Source organism: Pelobates fuscus, chromosome 1, assembly GCF_036172605.1.
Source record: "Pelobates fuscus isolate aPelFus1 chromosome 1, aPelFus1.pri, whole genome shotgun sequence".
Lineage (NCBI taxonomy): Eukaryota > Metazoa > Chordata > Amphibia > Anura > Pelobatidae > Pelobates > Pelobates fuscus.
This window is the reverse complement of record NC_086317.1, coordinates 416,274,251-416,292,860: the sequence shown is the minus strand read 5'-3', so window position 1 is coordinate 416,292,860 and position 18,610 is coordinate 416,274,251. Positions and strand designations below refer to the sequence as shown.

At 36.5% G+C, this 18,610-nt stretch overlaps 1 protein-coding gene across 1 annotated transcript in view; it reads right to left on the bottom strand.

The window, feature by feature from the left end:
- Positions 1-16,835, bottom strand: part of RARG (retinoic acid receptor gamma) — a 174,836-nt gene extending 158,001 nt beyond the window's left edge. Inside the window, exon 1 of the mRNA XM_063428479.1 lies at positions 16,696-16,835. The gene's annotated coding sequence lies outside the window, so the exon portion shown is untranslated. The remainder of the gene's footprint in view (positions 1-16,695) is intronic.
- Positions 16,836-18,610: the final 1,775 nt, after the last annotated feature.

The following is an 18,610-nucleotide window of genomic DNA, read 5'->3' as shown; positions in this document are numbered from 1 at the left end:
CATCCCTCACTTACCTGAGCTGTAGAGCTGCTGTCTGGACTCTGCTGTGTTGCTGCTCCCTCACAGATCAGTAAGTAGTAGAGAGAGGCAGGGATATGCTGTAACTTCCTATTCCTGCCTCTCTCCACACACAGTGACCCCTACTGGCCGGTGCTGGTATTGCAGAGTAATCTCCATTTATTCTGAGAAAAATACCTGCATTTGTATTGCAGGTATTACTGCAATACTGGCACGGCCAGGCAGCCTCAAATACCAGTCAGGTGGCAAACCAGTAAAATACCAGTCAGGTGGAGGTGGCAAACCTAAGAGTAGTGTGTGTAAAAAAAAAAAAATTTTTTTTTTTTTTTTTTAAATGGGCCTATTCCATGGGCCTGGGCCTGGAGCTGCAGCTCCATCAGCCCCTATGTTAATCCGGCCCTGGGTTTCCATGGTGATTGTTTCAGCGTTAGCACTTTCACAACAATTCCCCTTATTCCTAAATTCATATGTAACTTTTCATGCATAGAGCCAGAAATACTTTGCACAGGCAGTGTCCCAGACTATCAAAGAAAGACCGTGGGCTTTATTCAGTAGACATGGAACTGAAGTGACATTTAAAATTGGATTTGTACCATGTTGACCAAAATAGCCAAATTGGGAACGCAGATATGTTAAATAATATTTCCAATTTTTACTATTCTGGCCTTAACTTAGCTATTTTTTTCTTTCAAATCAGTACAATTCACAGATTAGTGGATAACCACAATGTGTCATGTGATAGTGTGCAGTAAAGGAATTCCACACTCCTATGTAAGAACATAAAGCAATGTAGACATGTCGTTGCTCAGTGATGACTTCAATACAGATTGAATATTTTTTATAAGAATCCCTGTCGAATGGCAATATACAATCCCTTTAGTTGAAGGGAAGTTGTCATGACATTGTTTTTTAAAATATATCTTTAAAACCTAGTTAAAATTAACACCAGTGGTTCCTGGTAAATTACCTAATAATATGCAGAATTATAAAGAAGATTCCTGGAAGACTTCTCAAACCATAAAATATATTTTATAAATAATCTGCAATAAAATACAAAAAGAACTACAATGGTGTGGTAAATATAAACACCAGATAAAAAGGAACCATAAGTTGCACTCACAAACGTGGATGATAAGTAGGCAAAACGTAATGTTTAGATGAAATTATAGTCTTCTTTAGTTCTAGGTATACATATAGAAAAGATGAACAAACAAGGAACATAGTGAAGTACTGTAAATAAGATTAAAACCGCTTAAAGGACCACTATAGTGCCAGGAAAACATACTCATTTTCCTGGCTATATAGGGACTCTAGGTCCCACCCACCCTCTCTCCTCCTCCTTCTCGTCGTCATCGGCTGAATGCGCATGCGCGGCATGAGCCGCACGCGCAGCCAGTCCGTAGGAAATCATTACTCAATGCTTTCCTATGGACGCTGGCGTCTTCTTACTGTGAAAATCACAGTGAGAAGCGCGGAAGCGCCTGTTAATGAGACGGCTGTCTCATTAACAGGCGCTTCCGCGCTTCTCACTGTGATTTAGAGGCTGGATTAACCCTATTATAAACATAGCAGTTTCTCTGAAACTGCTATGTTTATAGAAGAAAGGGATAATCCTAGCTGTACCTGGCACCCAGACCACTTTATTAAGCTGAAGTGGTCTGGGTGCCTAGAGTGGTCCTTTAACCCCTTAAGGACCAAACTTCTGGAATAAAAGGGAATCATGACATGTCACACATGTCATGTGTCCTTAAGGGGTTAAGCTAGTATTTAACCCATGCATGCTGTTGTGGCACTTGACATATGCTTGTAACTCCTCATGCACAGAAAAATAAAGAATTTAAAAACAATAAAATAAAAAACAAAATGCTTAAGATTATTTATGATATATTTTATGGTTTGAGAAGTCTTCGAAGAATTTTCTTTATAATTCTGAATATTATTAGATAATTCAGACCTGTAACCACTGGTGTTAATTTTAACTGGGTTTTCTAGATATATTTTTAGTGTATTATAAATTTCCTCGATTTTACAGGTGCAAATTGTGATGGCACAAAAAAAAGAGCATGTTCTCCGATTTAAAACAATTAAGAGAAGCAAGGTTTAATTCCTTATTTTCCACCCACGAAAATATAGACTCTCAAGATTTTATAATAAACAAAACTTTATATGATTATTTTTTTAAAATTAGAAAAATTTGCAATAAAAGAAACAAGAAAGTGATGGGAGATATCCTTTTTAGAGGCTTATCTGAAAGAAAACCTTATCCCAAACAAAGATCCAGCAAATAGATTAGAACTCTCTGCGCATGCCCAAAAATGGGATGTAGCATTAGAGAAATGCTCTTTTATCCTGATGGAAATAATCATTAAATTTGAAAAAGAGAACCTAAGCAATTTATCAAAAGATCTAGAAAAATTAGATAAAGATTTAGTCATAGATAAAGAAACAAAAGAATATAAAGAAAAAGAACTTGTACTTCTAGACAGAGTCACTAAAGTAGATGAAATATAGCAGAAACTAAAAATAAGAAGTATAACAGAGATAAAAAAAGGTAAAGAAATTAATTTTCATTCAATTTCAAATAAATCAATGAGGATAAATCAAAAGAGAAGTAGTGGTTTCACACAGAGATTTAATACAAACAGTAAATGGAATAAAGGGGATATTCAAAGGCCCCGTAGTAATAAACATTTATCTCCAAGGAGTAATGCAGCACCAAAAACAGCGGATAGGAACGAAAGCAAATATAAGTCCTTTGAAAGTAATAAAATGTATAGCTCCAATCAGGATCATAATAATAAAAGTGAGAATCATACAAAAAATTATCTTTTTATTGATGTTAATATATTTGTCCGTAAAAGGCACTAAAAAAATTCTTTAAGAAAAGAGAAAGACTGATATATAATATATCAGGGGAAAAAAGGGAAAAAACATAACTAATTTTAAACCAAAATCTATTTTTTTTCCAACTGAAAAAGGGAGCCAAATTGAAGCCTTTTATAAAATGGTGAATAGAGATATCAATAAATTGGATCTGAATCATAAAGAGTTTAATTTAAACAAAAAAGAATATGAAATCTTAGACACCTTATAAATTAGGAAAACTCTAATCAAAAGTGCAGACAAAGGTGGTGGTATTTTCGTCATGCCCACCGAATACTATTTAGGTGAAGTAGAGAGACTTTTAAGTGACCATTTAACGTACCAAAGGTTACAAGGAAATCCCAACAATTTATTTAATAAAGAATTAAATATTCTACTTACAAATTTTAAAGAGCTAGGTGCAATAGACAATAAGATTTTTCGTTTTTATTTTTAGAATTCCCAAGGATCCCCAAAATTCATAAGTCCATAACCAAACCCCCTGAGAGGCCCATTGTTAGTGGAATCAATTCATTAACATCAAGGTTGTCGGAGTACAATGACTATTTTCTCCAAAAATATGCAAAAAATTCAAAATCTTACTTGAAGGGCACAAAGAGTCTTATTCAAGAATTAGAGTGCATTGAATGGAGGGAAGGGTACATATGGGCCACCTTTGATGTTACATCAATATACACTATCATTGAACACAATTTGGGCCCCAAGGCAGTAAGATGGAACTTGGAGCAAGATGAGATTTCCTCAATATGTAGTCAATTTTTATTAGAAGCAATTACATTTATTTTATCTCACTATTTTTTTTTATGTTCAATAATGAATTAGTTTGACAGATAAAGGGGACAGCCATGGGCACCAAGTTTGCGCCAAGTTATGTAAATGTTTTTTTTGGATTATTGGGAAACAAGGTATATTTGGTCCAATAATTCATTTGGCGCAGACTTGGTGCTCTGAAGGAGGTACATAAATGATGTTTTAATGATTTGGAAAGGAACTGGAAATGACCTACACAAATGTAGTCACGTATATGCTCCCTGGTGATACTGGGTCATAAATATTTTTTCGAGAAGGACCGAGATGTCATTAATTTTTAGCCCACAGTTTAACTCCAAATAAATTAATTTCTTAGACCTTATGATCAATGTAAAAAACTCCCATATAAAGACCAAAACATTGTTTAAAGCGACAGATGCGAATAGTTTCATTAATACAAAAAGTAGCCATCATCCAAATTGGCTTAAAAATTTTCCCCCATAGTCAATTTACAAGACTAAAACTTAATTGTAGTGACCAAAATTGTTTTCTAGATCAAGCACAATCTTTAAAAATTATTATTATTATTATTATAGTGATTTTTTTAGACCATGAAATTAAGTTTCCTGACAAGTTAATTCTCTAGAAAGAAAGACATTTTTGTTCGACAAACCTTTAACAAACAAAATAACTAAGGGTTTTCTTTTAACACGCAATTTAATGCTCATGCGTTTAAAATTAAAAAAAAATTATAGAGAGACACTGCCCACTTTTACTTGAAGACGATCTCTTAAAAGAAGAATTACCAAAAGTTATTTTCAGAAAGGGTACGAATTTTAAAGGGACACTATAGTCACCATACAGCTTATTGAATTTGTTCTGGTGAGTAGAATAGCTCCCTTCAGGCTTTTTGCTGTAAACACTGTCTTTTCAGAGAAAATGCAGTGTTTACATTACAGCCTAGTGATAACTTCACTGGCCACTCCTCAGATGGCTGTTAGAGATCCTTCCTGGGTCATGGCTGCCTAAAATGCATCAAAACATTCAGTATCTCCTCCCTCTGCATGCAGACACTGAACTTTCCTCATAGAGATTCATTGATTCAATTCATCTCTTTGAGGAGATGCTGATTGGCCAGGGCTGTGTTTGAATCATGCTGGCTCTGCCCCTGATCTGCCTCTTTGTCAGTCTCAGCCAATCCTATGGGTAAACATTGTGATTGGATCAGGCCACCACTTTTGATGATGTCTGCAGACAGCTTGTTTTTCTGAGGCAAACAACATGCAGATCTACAGCTTCAGGCTTGAATACAGTAAGATTTTGCTATATTTATGGAGGCATAAGGGGGGCTTAGATGGTGGTTTTAACACTATAGGGTCAGGAATACATAGCTCCAAGTACATTTAAAATCATTGTAAAGTTGAAACTAATAAAAGTGAAGATTTCTATACACGTGGCAAATGTAAAAGTTGTAAATATAAATATAAAAAGGTTTTAATTTTAAAAGTAACCAAACAGGGAAATATTTTGATATTAAACAGCACATCTCCTGTAACTCCACCCATGTAGTCTATCTACTGACCTGTTTTTGTGGTGTGCAATATGTGGGTAGGACAGGCAGACCACTGAAAAGGAGATTTTTGGAACATCACAACAACATTAAGAAAAAACGTAATACCCATTCAGTGCCTGTTCATTGCAACCAATGTCCAAATCTTGATTTTAATAATTTTTCATGTGTAGGCATAGAACAAGTATCACTGGATGAACGGGGAGGTGATGAGATTGAGACAGAGAGAGGGTTTCTGGATTTATACTTTAAAGACCATGCAACCGGAGGGTCTGAATGTACATTTTGATATGATTTGTTTTTTGTGACCCTTAACCCTCTGTCTCATGAATATATATATATATATATACACATTATTTTCTAAGATTTCCCATGGTGCATTTTTTTCCTTTCCTCACCCCCCTTTTCCTGTTTTATTGGTCGTCTAGGTGGTCCTTTTTTAATCTTAGTTATTTTTATATTTATTAATTAACATTTATTTTTATAATTTTTTTGATATGTTATTTATGGATATTTAAATTGTCCTATATCATATATATTGAAGTATATGATAAAGATGTACACATCTATTCATCCAAATAAGACATTATATTGCCCTTAGCACATTGTGTTTTTTTATATTTCCACCTTTTTTCTGTTTGAAATACATTCTTAATAATATAAGGGAAATTATCTCCATGGCTAAGTATTCTTAATGTTTTCTGCCTTTTTTGTTTTTTTCTCTATATCCTTTATATCTCCCCCTTTTCTAAAGACTATTTTGCGGACTTTGCTTGCTTTTTTTATAATGAGGCCTTTACAAAAAGGACTTCAGTGGAACGCAGCTTGGAACGCACGAGAGTCGCGCATGAAATGAGGCTTGAAACGCTCCGAACCTGTAAGTGTTTAAAGAAATCTTAAACACGTAAGTCCAAGCAACGGATGCTTTGGATTGGTTTACAGCAATTTGAAATAGCGCCAAAACGGGTTTTGGGGTTTTTAAAGATAGAGGGACTCTCCTTCTGGTATACAGACGCTGGAAAGCCCATGACGAAGTCCAAGGACGGACGAAACGCGTAGGGCGAAAGAAGGACCTAGTGACAGTTTGTTTTTTCACTTTTATCTTGTGAGTGCAACAAATAAAGCGTTTTTAATCTTATTTACAGTACTTCACTATGTTCCTTCTTTGTTCATCTTTTCTATATGTATACCTGAAACTAAAGAAGACTGAAAATTCCATCTAAACTATACATTTTGCCTACTTATCACCCACGTTTATGACATTGTTTTTCTAACATAGCTAACCTAAAGCATAGCATAAATTATAATCAGTACGCATGTCAAATTTTGTAAAACGGTAACTCTCTGAATTTTGTTTTGTTTACAGATTGCTGTGGTTTATATCTGATCATCTTTATTTACCTTGCAGGGTTATATTCATTCATTTAAGTAAACATGAAGTCTATACCCAATCAACTATAAATGTGTAGAGTAACACTAGAGTAACAATGTATTGTAAACAGTGATCTCTGTATGACAGATCAGCAGGAGTATAGCTATAAAAAAAAATCCAGCTATATTTTTTTAACACTGACATACAGGATTCAGGTCACATGCCAATTTATCAAGCAAAATTAGTACAATATAAACAATAACAAGGCAAAAAAAAAAATTACATACAAAACTACATTACTCAGAATTACCCTGGTTCTCCCCCCTCTTTCCACCTGTGATAGCAGCCCTTTAAACAATTTAAATTCTGAATTCTATAAGCAAAGCCAGATAAGTTTTTATTTTGATAATTTGTATTTATTTACAGTCAGTCAATGGCTTTGGAGCCCAGGAATCAGCTGTAAAGAAGTGCGATATTACTGATTGCTTGTTAGGGAACTTTTCATTTGACAGGAGAGTTTTAGATATGGGATGTCCTGCACTTACAAACACGCAGCTAGACATCCTGCATTCATGGACAGGGAGGGTGGGGGATGTTTTCCTGCCCTCATAGATTATAATTATAACCTATTACGATAAAAACAGTACCTCGTTCATTAACCTGAATTTCACTCCCTGACCTCTGTCTGGCAGTTACGGGCAGGCTAAAAGGAACAAAAAAGTGTGACTCACAAGTATGTATGTACATTTCTATTTATATACCAACAACAGTGTGTATAGCTAAGAAGTCTAATTAGAACTCTGCAGTACTGTAAAGTAGAGAATTGTCTATGCACAAGAGAAAATACAACTATTAATATTTATAGGAAAATCACAACTGTTGAATTCAGAAGCAGGCTGTGTGGAAACAGGGTGCTCAGGGCTATACCAGACAAGTTGTCAAACTGTTCTTAAAGAGTTTGACAAATTACTCTAAAGGTGCTATGGTACTCCAGGCACCATAACAACTAGGGAGCTGTAGTTGTTATGGTGCTTTTTTAGTGTTTCTTTAATGGGGATCCTGCTAAAACAAACTTAAAATCTAGAGGATTATTAACCTAATTATTATATGACAGCAGATTTGTATTGGACCAGATGTGCATACAACCTCAAGCAACAATCTAACACATACACTGCAGTTAATGTTTTTAAACAGTGACGCACATTCTGTTGCATATAGTGTAGGCAGGTATTTAAATACTGACATGTATAGACCAGTCAATAACTATTTAGACATTGACATACATTCTATCATATATCATGCGTTGAACATATGTTGAGACAGTGACTATTTGTCACATACAGTGCAGTAAGTACATTTTTAGATAGTGGCATAATCTCGGTCACATACAGTGAATTTGATAAATATATAGACAGTGTAGTATGTTCTGTCTCATACAGAACATTCAATAAGCATTTTAAACATTCACACACATTCCGTGACATAGTATAGTCAATAAATATTTAGACAGCAATAAAAGTTCTGTGACAGCAACACAAGCAGTGATCTGTCCTATTTAGTGGTGTTGGTAAGTATTTAGACAATGATATAAGTCTCAATATATCTCTGTTACAGTGTTTTGTTGCTTTGGCTAAACTCACCAGCATAACTGGATTTGAAATTAGACAATGACTGCTTAATTGGCACATAGTTCACAGTTTGCAAATACATTCAAATTAGAAGTGAGAGTGTACAATCTATTACCATGGTCTTATTTAGATTTTATATCCAGTGTGCTGGAATGTAAATTTATTTAAAAAAACAAAAACTTAAAAGGACACTCCATTGCTGAAATACAAAATAAATAAAGATCACTGTGACAAAAACTCTCTCTCATCTTGTCGCACGAAAGCAAGCAGCGGGACTTGGTTGTTGAGTGTCTGGAACTACAAGCCAGGCACTCAACCTTGCGGACACTGGCGATTTCATACGAACACCTGCTTCTTTCCACGACAAGCCAGGAGAGCGCTGTTTGGTAGGATTGCTCGCACAAACAAGGCAGCTCAATGAAAAGTCTATGCAAGGCAGGTGTTCTGAGCAATTGCTGCCTCTTGAGTTTAGCTCCACTGAGCTAACTAAACAAGGAAGTAACAGGACTCGTTGTGAGCTTGAAAACCGAGGGGATGTAATCAGGTTAATTTATAAAAGTGTCAATTTCTTTTGAAATCTGCACTTTTTGCAAATGAAAAAAAAAGGACACACTCTTCACACACAAAGCTGTTCAGCAAGCTAACGTACTTTAGGGGTCTGTGCACATTAATCTCTATCAAATATCACACAGAGAAGTAAACCAGTGGAACACAATTAAAGGGACACTCCAGGCACCCAGACCACTTCTGCCCATTGGAGTGGTCTGGGTGCAAACTCCCATCAACCATAACCCTGCAAGTGTAATTATTGCAGTTTTTATAAACTGCAATAATTACCTTGCAGTGTTAAGTCCTCCTCTAATGGCTGTCTATCAGACAGCCACTAGAGGGACTTCCGGGTTCATAAAAAGTTATGAATGAGGTTCTCCAACGTCGCAGGAATCCCAAAAGGAAAGTATTGAATAATGCTTTCTTATGGGAGGTCTAATGTGCATGCGCATTAGGTCTCCCCCGCCAACATCAGGAGCATGGGTGGAGCCTGACCCAGCGCCGAGAGACATCCGCGCTGGATTCAGGTTGCTGAAGGGGTTTAACCCCTTCAGCAACATGGGATGGGGGCACTGCAGGATTCTGGGATGGGATGGGATGGGGGCACTGCAGGATTGTGCTAAAACTGATTTCCTGGCACTGCAGAGTCCCTTTAATATTTAGCATCCTATATTTTAAGGGCTGACTACCGACATGCATAGTCCACACATAGTTCCAATGATTTAATCCTGCCCTAAAACACTTCTTGCTTTTTTCAGCATTGCCACACCCCAAACAAAATTCTACCTTAGTTTTTAATCCTACCCTGCAGCATCTTTCCTTACGTCACAGTTAACCACAAGAGCATACACACTCATAATATAATACCCCCTAATTACACTGTCTTAACATTGGCATGTCTCATAACACAAAAGATAGACAATCAATTTAACATAATAATGTATATCTGTTTTGTTTTCTTGAAATATTATTAAGAAGTATCCCAGTTACTGGCACACATCTGACTTTTCCCATCTTGTATAGGTCTAAGTATTTGTACTGGTTTTAAAAAAAATAGTTCAGAATTTAGGAAGAATGACAGAATAAAAGATGGAAGCAAATAAGCTCTGTTCTGTCTTTGCCACTAGAACAACGATTAAAGGAACACTCCAAACAATGTCTCCTTTACCTTCAGTGCTGATATATGCACCCCCTAGGTTGCACTTTCCTTGCCATTCAGAAAACCAGAAAGTTGCTCTGTCTCAATGTTTTGTGCTATAGCACAAATCATATGTAAAGGCTTCTCCTAGGGAAGCACTGGGTTAGAATGCTTCTCTATGAGACAGGCTGGGGGATTATCAGTAGTGAAGATGTCCCAGAGGCATGGAAGTGCTGCGGTGAGGAACTGGATTAAAAGATAACTCATAATGCGCATGTGTAGTAGTTTAAAATGAAAATCCATGGAAGATCCTGTGGGAATGCAGGATCCTTCATAGATGATTTCACACACATGCCATGAGATAACATATGTATCTACTGCACAAATCAGTCCTCATTTAGCCTTATAGTTCCCTTTGTTGCACTGAAATTTCTATAAAATAAAATATATACCTTTTTTTTTTTTTACAGAAATTCTATATTTATGAAAAATTGGGAAGGGGCATTACTGTTTTAAGGGAACTTTTTAGGCACCTGATCTATGATTTTTCTGGTTGCAGCAATATCTCTGAAACATGTATTTCTAACACTATAGTGCTGGACTACCTATTTAGGTGGCCTGCCTCCTCTGAATGGCATTAAAAGGTATTTAACTTACCTTTTCTCCCACGCCGTGCTGCACTCGCCGTGGCTGGCCCTGCCTCCATGGCTGAGATCATCAATTTTGATAATCTCAACCAATTCAATTATTTTCCATAGGAAAGCATTGGGAAGCTATTGCGCATACACAGCAAGACGCTGCACTTATCAGAATCTCCTCAAAGAGATGCATTGAATCAATGCATCCCTATGGGAATCGTTTAGTGTTACCGTGCATAGAAAGTCCCTCTATTTGCTGTCTGAGTGACAGCCGCTAAAGTTGTTACTACGAAGCAATGTAAACACTGACTTGTCTCTGAAAAAGCAGTGTTTACAATGTTACGCCTTCAGGGACAGGTTATAGACAACAGAACCACTACATTAAGCTGTAGTGGTTCTGGTGACTGTAGTGTCTCTTCAACCATACTTGTGAATGACTTCTGACATAACAAGCTCTGCAGAGTGCCTTAGTATTATTACTACTGTTATTATTAGTTATCAGTAACTGTTATTGGGGATATAAAAATCCTGAAGTCAGACCTTCAAGGTAAAATTACAGTAGTAACTGTAATGATTACAAAAGCCCTCCTGGGAAAGCACTGATGTTTTCCTATAGGTAGGATTGTATGTGCACGCATTCACGAGCATTAGGTCCTCACTACTCCTTTACAAGTAGGTTTGATTGGACCAACAATGGCAAGAGGATGAGAGGAAAAAGCTAATTAAAAACATTTTTCTTATTACTTTTGTGGCACACAGGAAGGAATGCTATATTACTGAGATAGGGACACTAAAGCTTTAGGGTTTGGAATACAAGTTTGTATTGCTAACGCTTTAGAGTTCATTTAATTACAAAAATGGTAGATGTCATAACATAAATTCACAGCTAGAACCCAGGTTTGCATGTGGAGAAAGTAGATAACAAACAAATGCAAAAATCTGCACAAAACTACATAGTAATCCACCTAGAAAAATGATGAATTGTATCCATTTTATGACACACACACAGAGTGATGCAAGTATTTCTTATGCATAACCACGATCATTCCTCTTGCTCCCCAGCCTTCTTTTCCAAAAAGGCATACACAATTTATAGACATTGTTGATTAATATGTAAGGAAATAATAGAAAATGAAGAGAGGTGAAAGGATACATTACAAGGAAATCTGGTGTGTATAAAGTATGTGTTGATTTTGTCAGTACTGGTTGTATGTTCTGTGTCTTACAGGTGTTATGTGGGATTTGGATGTGAAATGGCTATTATGAGAACAATATACATGTTATGGCTGGCATCTGAATAGTATCTGAAGTGGCTGTATGTTTGTGTTGTTGTGGATTTTAAACATGGATGCTATGTTACGGATTTTATGTGAGTGTTGTGTAACAGGTTATTATTATTATTACTGACATTTATAAAGCATCCACAGATTCCGTAGTGCTGTACAAACGGGAAAAAAGCAGTACAATATTCACAGACCAATACAAAAGGTAAAGATGGCTCTGTCCATGAGCTAAAATGTAGCCATTGAAGAAGCTTTTTATACTATTTAGTTAGAAAGCATGTGAGCTGACAATCTAAAGTTCGAAATGGTCTGTTGTTACAAGAGGTATCAGGGGGAATTGGAGGTGATTGTCAGAGAGAATTGGAGGATAATTGTTGTACGTAATGCTAGCAGAAGATGTGTGGTTGCCATGGATGTATTACAACATTCCGACATGGACGCTGTGAATAATAGGTGCTGTGTAAGTGTCATGTGGGACATGATGTCTGGTTATGGCATTTTGATACAAGCACCAGACTAAACTTGTCAAACCCAGAAATCAATCACTTTAAAACTGTGTCCTTTTTGAACTGATGTGAATGAATAAAGCATAAATGGCGTCATACAACACATATTGTGTAATACATGATCATCCCAAATCATTCACACAGATCTTTTACAATTTTTATGATGGATATTGTGCTGTTCTTGATTCTTTCTCGTACCTTTGCAAGATGGCCAAAACATTTTTGGACGCCAAGAAATAGCGAGTAGTTTTCTTGTCACTTTAAGAGCCAGTTAACCTCTTCATAACCAACCAAACTTTGGTAAATCCATTTTACCATTATTTATATTTGTTCTTGATGGGGCTAAGGATGAGGTTACATATATATTTGTGTGATGAAGAAATAAAACAATCATGTCAGCTATTTCATAAAAAAAAACTGTTAGTCTTTCTCCCCTGAATATAGGACATGGTCCAATGGCACAATGAAGTCTATGCAGCAGGACATAAAGTCTAACAAATCCTACCTGCTAGGGACTCTATGGGCTTGTCTCAGTTAGTTCCTGAAAATGTATCTGGTGGTTTAATTACTAAATTATTGACTCAGTCAACCCAAGTGTTTCTTGAGCTACATTACCCATGATGCTAAGACAGCCTTAACGCTGGATGTGCCTTATGGGAAATGTAGTATGAGCATACATGGGAAGCCATACCAAGCCACTGAGGCAATTACATATTTTAAAATGCGACAACAAAAACTAGCTGTAAACGTTTGCACAAAACTGGAAAAGCTGGAAAAATCTCCAACTAAACTAAGCTAAATTAGTTTTTTGCAACTTAGTTGTTTTTGACTCTCACTACAGGTTGCTGTTTAGTATATAAACCCCCAGGATATATGTAGCACAAAATGAGGTTTTACCATGTTAAGAATGCACACTTCAAATTAGGTCAGGGTAACAACCTTCAGTAGGCTTCGCTGGACTTTCATTGGTTGCTATCGCTCGACCACCAATGAAATCCCAGATCTTATTTTTAGAGCTTGCAGTAGCAATAAAGGCTGATGTGAGTAGTAGCTCAAATGCCTTAGGGTTACTGTTTCACCATCCCTTTTTAAATGTTCTGCTAAAATCACCGCAGTAGTATATTCATCCAAATATATATTTTTTTTATCTTAGTGTGGCTCAGACACACAAATTAAATTATTGAGTTCTGAGACAGGCATTCACTGTGCTGCCAATGTCCTAGTTTACAGCACTCTGCAAGCAGTAGTTATACAACTTTTTAAATAGCATATCTAACAAAAGCTGTTAATTGTATGTATTCTAATTTTTTATTTTTGCGGAGACATTACTATTTATTAATGCTTGAGGAATAAAATATCTTCTCCTTGAGACACGTAGTAGATTTACCATCTACTATTTAAGTTCAACAACCTGGATACTTAAGTCAGTTTCCTTCAAAAGGAAATAAATACATTTGTAAAGAAAACTCTGAAAGTTCAAGTTACTTTCCATCAAAGTGAGCTATAAATACTAGTAAAATATAAATCACAATAAATACAAACAAGATTCCAAAATGGTTCCGGTTATGACTTTATTAGGATTGTCCCATACTGTATTGTGCGGCACTATCACTTAAAATATCAAAGGACAGCAGAGGATCATATCAGAATCCTTTTCACCTTAGTATTTTATAATAACAGAACATATATAAATACAAGACTGACTCCATTCAACTTAATTGTTGAAGCATCAAACAATGTCCTAATAAAAGTGAATGCATGAGGAAATGGATTTATAAATTTCAGTAAGCAAATACACTATCCAAAAGAGGAGTTAGAAAAGCACTCACACATAATTAAAACTGGTCCTAACATTATAATCCACAGTTAGGTTACCATTGCAAATAACAAAATTCTAAAACAACATATATATGTGTCCATATACATTCTATATTCTAGAAAAGACAACTAGATAGACCATTAGCAGTGGATACAATAGACAGATAGTCAAGTAGGTATGTGGGTGGGTGGGTGGGTGGGTGGGTGGGTATATTAATATTTATAAAACATGCACAGAGTTGTTGCCTTGAATTTATTTTTGAACTAGACGAGTGTAAAAGGAACTTAAATAAATTATATAATGTTCAGCCAAAGCATCTGCGATTTTCATATTTGTTGCTTTAATGAGTTAACCTGGGAGAGCACATCTCGGTCTATACCACTTCTATTGCCCTCCCTACAATCTAAGCATCTTTAACACACAAACCAACTCTGTGGTCACTTTACCACATCACAGCATCACTCGCTCTTCCCAAATCCCCCTCCCCTCTACATCATACTCCCGCGGTACCACACACAAAATCATATAGCCGCAGTCAGACACCGCTCCAGGGGGTAAGGGGGCGGAGCAGGAAAGGGTGCTGTTTTTATTACCCTGCTGCCAACTCCTCCTTTGAGTTCACCTCGTCTCACCTCCTGTTCTCCCCAACAGCCCTTTCTCCCTTCTCCTCCCCCATAAAAAAAAAAATATTAATGCAAGAGGTAAAATGATGAATGAGAGAGGTGACTCCTGTTGGTAGACTTGAGAACTGCATCCCCTGGATGATACTGAAATTATGCCCTGTACTATTACTTTATAAAAACTATGAAATAATATGATTCCTTATCCATAAACTGATTCAGAGATAAGATCATGATTATCAATATTATTACTGTCATTGTTTGCCACTGCGTAAATGCAGACATTGAATAGTTATTCAAAATATGACAACAATATAGCAATACAAATTATACTAAACTAATTTCTGATCCTTCTTCAAGGATTGCTTAACAGATGCCTTAACTGTTTTCTTTAGTTTGGCAAAGCATTATAGGAATGTAGTTCTTCAACAATTAAAGGTATCTGTTCCACACTCTTTAGTGCAGAAGGAGTTAAGTTAAACTACAGGGATGTGCCTTCTGAGACAACTAACTACTAAAGCAATGCCCTTGATAGGGCAAGAGGGGGATTAATTAAGCAAATCTCATTTGATTTATCTGGCATGAAATTTTAAGTCTTCAGTTTGGCAGAGATGAGCTTCATTCCTTAATGTACTCGGCAAAAGAGTTAGATAGCGACTTTTAAATAGTTTGAACTGGCATGGGATTAAAGTGATGAGAAATAGGGACTTATAATAGAAAATGTCACTGTAAAGTCTCTGAAAGCCCAAAAATAGTTAAGACACTTCTATAATTAATAACATACTAAGCCATGCTGTGCAGGAATATTTTTGGCAGTGCAAGCGTTAAAAAGAAAGTTTCAGGCGTTTCCATGTAATCGAAACAGCGGGTTTAAGTGTTCAAGGAAAATAAAACCAGATAGTGTAGAGGAAAGTGATGAGAAGAAAAAGAAATGTGATTTCCTGATGTTCAAGGTTGTGAAGGGGTCAAGAAGTCAAAGCTGACCAAGACTCTACTTTTGAGGTTAATACCAACTTACTGATCTAAGGTATAGCAGGCAATGCCTGCCTGCACAGATCTGAAATAAAGACGTGTAAAGTTTTCCAGCTCGGGAGCACACTGTATAAGGGTCTGACTCCAGCAGCACACCATTCAGGGGTTAAAAAGACGCCAGGAAGCCGCAATTCAAAACAAAGAGTAAAGAAAAAGTCCATGGCATCTCCTAGACAGCGCTACATGCAGGGAAAGGGAATTGTTAAAAAAGAAAAAAAAAGAAGCTGAACCGGGTAACGAAAGAGAAAAAAAGACAGAAAAAGAAAAGCGTACAACAAGAAAAAGTAAAAGAAAAAGTGGTTAATAGAGTATAATAAGTGGTTAATAGAGTAGGAAGGAGGAAGGAGAAAGGGAAGACAGAAAAAGAAGGAGAAGGAGTATATAAGGAGAGGAGAAATAAAGAAAGCGATTAAAACAAGTAAAAAAATAAATTAAACTAACTAAACAGCAGCTGGGAACTCACTGATAGAGTTAAACACTTCTCATCTGGTGGTATAATTTCTCTGTCAATCAAAGGGTTAATAAGGAAAAGGGAAAGAAACACTGTCAGCAATACACTGAGAGATGACAGCCGTGACCTCTGCCCTTCCTCAGCCAAACTAAAAAGCTATGTGTCAAGAGGTGTCTGCCCTCACTCCAGACCAGAGTGGGCACAGATGACCAGAGGGGCAGGAGAGCACAGAACTGGGAGGAAAGGGACATGGAAAGGGCACCAGCCGAGTTCAATTAAAGAAAGGAGAGAAAAAAAATCTCTAACTTCCTGAGATGAGAAATCTTCTCTCCTCCCTCTAAAATCCCCTTTAAAAAAAAACTTTACAAAAAAAAAACAAAAGAGTTCCCCCCCTTCCCTCCTCCCCACCAATTGTATAGATAATGACTGGACACTCACCTTGTCCACAAGCAGTGCCTCCAACAGTGAAGATCATCAAGAGTACCTGGCTGACTGCATGTGAGTGTCTGTGTCCGTCGTCACACAGCACAGACAGCGTGTGTGTGTATGTGTGTGTATGAGTGATCTCGCCTCCTCTCCTACTTACACTACCAACTCATTACAATCTGCTATTCATAACCCAGGTCATGTGACTCCACTCACAAAATATAAAGCACATTTTTTTTCTCTCTGCACAAACCACAGAATGAATTTCAGTGGAAAACACAGAAAATGTATTTTGCCCTTCGTCTGCCTGTGCCATTACAGGAAATGTAAACTATAATCTCCTGCCACAGAGAATAACTCATGCTTTTAGGCACATACAGCTACGTAACTTTGTATCTCACCTGTGCTTTCCTCTTCTGGTTTGTAAGCTTAGAAGAACACAGATGCTTGTAACATCATTCATGACAATTATACCTTTATGGAAAGCAGAATTTAGGAACTACTTTCTTGATTACACATCTATGTACTGATTTTATGTCTCTTGTTATTTTCAAATTACTCAGTTTGCAAACCTTGGGGTTTATTCATTAAACACTGAATTGTAGTTAATGGAAAAATAAATTACAAAATTATGGCAAAATTAGTCAAGCTACTACAAGTCGAAATAAAGGATTTTTCTAACCTGACACTTTCTTGGTTTGGTTCTCTATTTACCACAATCCTGTGTTTAGTGATTAACCCTCTTTGTGTTTTATGGCTTATTTTTAAGTTCACTATTTTTTTTTTTTTAACTGTCTATAAGTTATTTCTTTTTATATATCTATGTTTGGGATATTCATGCAATATTTGCACTTGTGGGATGCCGCAAGTCTTCACATTCTCATTGTTTGCCACATGCAAATGAGCGAAGAAAGTGGGTATTTTCCAGTCATTTGTTTTGCTTTAGCAAAGTTCTGATTTAATTTACATAGTTTTTCGGAAAAAAAATAAATCCTTTTAAGGAAATATACTGCAATTCCTATTATATTATTTTATTCAAATAAAATCTGAAATTGTATATAGTTGTCTAAAGTGAAAAGTCTACAGTCTTTTCATTTTCGTATTTTCGTATAAATACATTAAAACATGTTGTTATCAACTATTGTGTCCAGTTTCATTAATTTAATACTTAGCAAGCAAAAAAATTATTAAAATGTCCTAATTTTCAAAGTTTAACAGTTTCTTATACATCTGAATAGAAGTCATAGGATTACTATTTATACTTGATGTAACAATTGCTTTGTCCATTTTTTCTCTTAGTTATTTCTAACTTAAAGGTATGATGATTCCTCTAACCTCGACATTTATTGGCTGGCAATGCAGCGTCAAGTTAGTCCAGCACTCTCAGCCATCAGTGTCATCCACCTTTGGGATTCAAAATAGACTTAGAGGTCCCAGGCGCTGGCTCACCTTCAGGGATTACCCCAAATTTTGTGTTCCAGTGCCGGATCGCTCTGAATCATGTACTTCTGCTATTGGAAATCCAAGATAATAGACGTCTCGGGCAGCATCAGGCAAGGGAGCCAATAACCGTGTTGAGGGGTCAGATGACCCTTTAAGCTAATCAGTAACTCCCCATTCATAAAAACGTTCCGCACCTTTTTATGGATGAGGAGCTACTGATTGGTTTAGAGCGTCAGTTGACAGTGGTGCCCCTGCCTGATGCTGCCCGTTCCATTATCTAGGGTTTTAGATAGCGGTAGGAGAGGGGGTAGAATGGTCAAGTGTTTGAACACAGTATTTTAACAAATGGTTTAACCTCTAAAAGTGAACCAGCACCAGGGACCTTCTGGCATCATAACAACATTATTTTGATAAGGTTTTTATGGTGCCCAAGCTGGTCCATTAAACTGCATATGCAAAACTGCTCTGGACCTTGTGCAGAATT